Genomic DNA, 6,286 nt, shown 5'->3' with positions numbered 1-6,286 from the left:
ACAGGCCATTGTGGAGCATTAGTAATGAATGTCGCTACATGGCACGGATGATGAGCAACTCTCAAACTCGCACGAAGTGACAGTAGGTTTGAGGGGAATATCCATAAGACCACCAAACCTGCAGGGAATTTCCAGAGCCTGAAGGAGAAACCCAAGCAGGACTCCCAGGCACTTGTATCGCTATATTGGACCTTAGTAAGCTGACACTGCCAGGATTATGTGGCTGTGAAGGCCAACCTCGTTGCGCTAAGAGCAGTATGTGAACCCCCAGTGCACCCTGCCTGCCAAAGTCGCTCCTGACTTGAGTTAAGACAAGAAAGTCCCAGAGACTTGGCTTACCCTGGACAAGAGGCAACGCAATTGAGAAAGACCTCTAATGAAGCGTCCCCAAAACACTCCAGAGAAGAAAATCCTACGAATGTAAGGGCAGCACTATAGAGAACACGGAAGGTAATCCTGCACATATGCAGCTCCAAACACACTCGGCGGTGTGTTTGGGAGCCGGTTGGTCGGCCGAGTGGACAGCACACTGGACTTGTGATCCTGTGGTCCCGGGTTCGTTCCTGGGCGCCGGCGAGAAACAATGGGCAGTTTCTTTCTCCCTATGCCCCTGTTACCTAGCAGTAAAGTAGGTACCTTGGTGTTAGTCAGCTGTCACGGGCTGCTTCCTGGGGGTGGAGGCCTGGTCGAGGACCGGGCCGTGGGGACACTAAAGCCCTGAAATCATCTCAAGATAACTCAAGATAACCACTCAAAACTAGGCTCATGGCTACACCACTGTGTACAGGAAATGCCACTAAAGGCAAACACCACCACTTAACTGAAGATGTACAACACTGGAGCCCCACACTGATAGTGTGCGCGAGCACCTCTAGTGTCAACACCTGCATCAGAGCAGCTCCAGGATAATTCAAATTCCTAAGACTGATGTGACATAGTAGATGGTACCATATCAGTACAGTATACAGTAGCTTCAGGGAGTCACAAGGGGCTTCCCCCATAAAAAGCTATTTAGCATTTGTCACAATATTGAAAATTTCTTAAATATCATTCAGGATGCCAATACAATAACAAAGCAAGCAATTATCAAAACAAGGTACTATACTAAGCCTGCAATATTATTGAGCACCATCAATGGTGCAGAACAACCAGAAAATAAGTAGTGACTACTATCGTTTGTCCAGACTACATATATGGGAAAGACCCCTCACTGGATAAACGGCCATTCTTACTGGGAAAGTTTAGACATAAACATTTACAAGTTTTTGTACCACGGCCAACATATATCATATTTCCACACACACTATGCATGGTTAGAGGAGGATTTTCACATGCCAGTCCAGTACTTACAGTATTCAAAGAATTTAGTGACAACAGAAATTTCAGCTTACCTTAAAGTTTGTCTGTTTAGTTGATGAAGGGCTTCAGAATGTTCATTTACCTAACAACACTAAAATTACTGTACATGAGCTTCGTGTTCTCTTATATCATAGACAGTATTCACACCTAAAAATCCTTTACCACACACACACACACAAGGAGGGAGGGAAGCAGAGACACAGTTTGAAAATGACAGCGAGTAAAGCCAAGACCCAACCAAAGCTGCTCTACAGCCACATCAGGAGGAAAACAGCAGTGAAGGAACAGGTGATGAAACTGAGAAAAGGGGAGAACAGATACACACAGAATGACAAGGTGTGTGAAGAACTCAACAAGAGATTCCAGGAGGTCTTCACAATAGAACAAGGAGAAGCCCCTGCACTAAATGAGGAGGCAAACCAAGCAACCATGGAGGAATTTGACGTCACCAGTGATGAGGTCAAAAGGTGTCTGCTGGAGCTGGATGTGACAAAGGCTGTTGGGCCTGACAAAATCTCACCATGGATACTAAAGGAAGGTGCAGAAGCACTAAGTGTGCCACTCTATGGTGTATAACAGGTCACTGGAAACAGGAGACTTACCAGAAAGTTGGAAGACAGCTAACGTAGTCCCAATATCTTGAGGTTATCTTGAGATGATTTCGGGGCTTTTAGTGTCCCCGCGGCCCGGTCCTCGACCAGGCCTCCACCCCCAGGAAGCAGCCCGTGACAGCTGACTAACTCCCAGGTACCTATTTACTGCTAGGTAACAGGGGCATTCAGGGTGAAAGAAACTTTGCCCATTTGTTTCTGCCTCGTGCGGGAATCGAACCCGCGCCACAGAATTACGAGTCCTGTGCGCAGGCAAGAGGCACTGAACTACAGGCCAGTTTCCTTAACTTGTATACCATGCAAGGTGATAGAGAAGATCGTGAGGAAAAGACTCATAGAGCACCTGGAGGGAAATGACTTTGTAACGCACCACCAACATGGGTTCAGGGATGGTAAATCGTGCCTCACAGGTTTAATAGAATTTTATGACCAGGCAACAAAAATTAGGCAGGAAAGAGATGGGTGGGCAGACTGCATTTTCCTGGACTGCCAGAAAGCCTTTGATACAGTACTCCATAAAAGGCTATTAAGAAATTTGGAGCAACAGGCAGGAGTAAAAGGGAAGGTGCTCCAGTGGATAAGGGAATACTTAAGCAACAGGAAACAGCGAGTAACGGTGAGGGGGGAGACATCAGTGGCGAAATGTTACCAGCGGAGTCCCACAGGGCTCAGTACTTGGACCCATCCTATTTCTAATATATGTAAATGATCTTCCGGAAGGTATAGACTCGTTCCTCTCAGTGTTTGCTGATGATGCAAAAATTATGAGAAGAATCAAGACGGATGAAGATAGACAGAGACTATAGGATGACCTGGACAAACTGGAGGAATGGTCTAGAAAATGACTGCTAAAGTTCAACTCAGGGAAGTGTAAGGTAATGAAATTAGGCGAAGGGAGCAGGAGGCTGAACACAAGGTATCATCTGGGAGGTGAAATCATGCAAGAGTCAAATAGAGAGAAAGATCTGGAGGTTGATATCACACCGAACCTGTCCCAAAGGCCCACATCAAAAGAATATCATCAACGGCATATGCTAGACTGGCCAACATAAGAACTGCCTTTAGAAACTTGTGTAAGGAATCGTTCAGGACCCTGTATACCACTTCTGTAAGACCAATCCTGGAGTATGCAGCTCCAGCCTGGAGTCCATACCTAGTTAAACACAAGACAAAGTTAGAGAAGATTCAGCGGTATGCCACCAGGCTCGTCCTGGAACTGAGAGGAATGAGCTACGAGGAAAGGCTAAAGGAACTGAACCTCACATCCCTGGAAAACAGAAGAGTAAGGGGAGACATGATAACCATTACAAAATTCTCAGGGGAATTGACAGGGTGGACAAAGACAAACTCTTCAGCACGGGTGGGACACGAACAAGGGGACACAGGTGGAAACTTAGTACCCAGATGAGTCACAGAGACGTAAGAAAAAAAATTTCAATGTCAAGAGTAGTTAATAAATGGAATGCACTAGGATGTGATGTGGTGGAGGCTGACTCCATACACAGTTTCAATTGTAGATATGATAGAGCCCAGTAGGCTCAGGAATCTGTACACCAGTTGAGAGGAGGGACCAAAGAGCCAAAGCTCAGCCCCCGCAAGCACAATTAGGTGAGTACACACAGAGCAGAATGGCCATTTGTACAAAGTTCACTCATTTGTAGCTTATTTTTAATAGAAAGTGTAACTTGCTTCATTTTAGTACCCCACACGTAGATTGCTGCTGCTGCCAGACATGATGTTGGCAAAAAATTATCCAAGTTTATATCTAAATTAAAGAAAAAAGGTAGAAAAGAAAATCTTTCAGTAATAGAGCAACACACTGTAGAATCATGTGAGGGAACAACACATGGCTGGCAAGTGTGTTCTTGGCAAAGAGTGAGTATACAGCTGTCAGTGGGCAGGTGGGCATTCAGAAGGGCAGCAATGGGTGGGTGGACATCAGAGATAAGACTAACACAGACTGGTTTGTTGGCCTCCCTCAATCCCCATCCTCACACCTGGCCCTCCCAGCAACATCCTTTCCCTCATCCCCAACTGATCCTGGAGGCCTGGTTGACGACCGGGCCGCGTGGTCGCTAAGCCATGAAATCACCTCAAGGTAAGGATCCTTTCCACTATGTCCTACCCACTAACCCTAAAACGGACCCTCCCCCACTCCATCCTGACACTGAACTGTCCTTTGTACCTCCTTCCCCATCCCCACACCTGCAACCTCCTTCCTCCCATACCCAGGACCCTGCCAGAAATATCCTTCCCACTTATTCCCCATCCCTCCAGCTGGATAGGATTAATACTGTATGGTATGAGTCTCAGATTCCTACCAGCTGATGGCCTGGGAGTCAAAGAGTGCCTGACATCAGACACACATGAACAAATCCACAAGGGCCGTGACGAGGATTCGAACCTGCGTCCGGGAGCATCCCAGACACTGCCTTAATCGACTGAGCTACGACAGGGTTAAAAGGGTTGAAACCGAAGTTCTACTGAACTTATTGGATCCCGTAGCCTCTCCGAGGCACAAACCAGGCTTTTACACAACCCCCCCCCTGCACCTGAGCTATGTCAATAGGCCGTTCTCCCATTCCGGCCGTTCTGGCCCTTGTGGATTTGTTCATTTGATGCGTCACGTTAGTGTGATCTCTGTGTGTGATCACACATTTTTTACTGTGACTAACTGTGAATGCTTGACTGACTGGTACATATTGGTGGCAGTGAAATCTATGGAGGAAAAAAACGTAACCGTTGTCACAGAAAACAAGAGGAACCTGTTCACCGCCGACACATGCATCATGATATGATACACAGGTGAAAATAAATCTATTTTAGCATAGAAATACGTGGTAATGCCTGTACATGCAATTTTTAATAATTATCATTTATTATAATATAGCATTAGGCAATGTATTCCTTTATTTCATATTCATGATCATTTATTAACCTAACACACCACACAATAAAATTACTGTACATAAGCTTGGCAAGGTCAGTGTTGATTGCCAGCTGCTGAGGCTTCACTGGTTGAAGGCTTCGGCATTCTGGTAAACATAGGTCTCCCAATGCTGTTCTCGGTTATCAGGATATGGCGAAGTTTGACAGATAAATATCTGGACTTTATTTTGGCTGGATAACCCAAAGGTCTGGTTGATTGGGCTTCAGATAACCGACCTCATACAGTAATTATCAAAAGGAGGCACAAAGCGGCAAAATTATGTAACACCATCAGTGTCGCTGTATATTTAAAAGTCACTAAATATCACTCAGGATGCCAAAAGGAGAGTAAAGAGAAACAAGGCGAGTGATATCAAAGGTATCAGATTCACAAAGAATTTATCGACACACATTAGAAAGCAAAACATACGATCGTCCTGAAAATCAGATCACTATAAGGAGGTGCACCGACTAAGTGGGACAATGCAGTTTGGACAATAATGAGTAGGATGGTGTTCTATTAAATGCCCATGAGTTAAATGTGTGGGGGCCAATGCATGAAATATCCAAACCCATTTCCCATCATCTATTACATTGGTTGGATTCCGGCAAATACCGGAGGGGGAAGAAAGAAACGAATAACTGCAGAAGTGACTAGATCAAGTGCCAAGCATCGGCTCCTGTTGATATACATAAAGTGGTGAAAACTCTTGAGATCAGAAGTGGGAGCTCATAAAAATTGCCATAAAACCATGTCTATTCCACTGTAAAATAGACATAAAGAGAGAGAGAACAGGAAAAGATAAGAACTAAGGCCAAGGACACAGGCTACTAGGGAATATGAAGAATGTAACAACTCTTGTATATATCTCAAAAAAAAAAAAAAAAAAAAAAAAAAAAAAAAAAAAAAAAAAAAAAAAAAAAAAAAAAAAAGAGCAGGTTCAGTTAAATCAGAGTGAGGGGGCTATACTCTTAAGTAAATCTAGCAAAGATTGAGAGGGTGACGGGAAGGAGCACAGGCGAACCAACAGGGTCTGGTGAGGAAGCTGGTGTCGGGGAGGGGCTGAGGAAGGACACAGTATCAGGAACAGCCCCAGAGCTAGAATCAAGGGCCGCAGTAACTTCCATAATGAGGTCAGCTGATTCTGCTACCACAATGGAAGAAGATGCAGGAACAAATATAAAAGTGGAAATTGGGAGGGTAAAAGGACTGAAGCTGCCTTAGCTGCTGGAAAGAAAGAGGCTGAGGAACCTGGTTTACACTTCTGAGTGAGACACAGGCGTGTCAGTAGCAATGTGCTGTTGACAGCCTCCACAGTCTCAGGCAGAGAGGAATAATGAGAATGGAAATGGACACCTATGAAGATGGCTGGCAGGAGGATTGATAT

The sequence above is a fragment of the Procambarus clarkii genome, chromosome 11 (assembly GCF_040958095.1).
Source record: "Procambarus clarkii isolate CNS0578487 chromosome 11, FALCON_Pclarkii_2.0, whole genome shotgun sequence".
Taxonomy (NCBI): domain Eukaryota; kingdom Metazoa; phylum Arthropoda; class Malacostraca; order Decapoda; family Cambaridae; genus Procambarus; species Procambarus clarkii.
The sequence above is the reverse complement of the archived record's forward strand: the minus strand, read 5'-3'. Positions refer to the sequence as shown.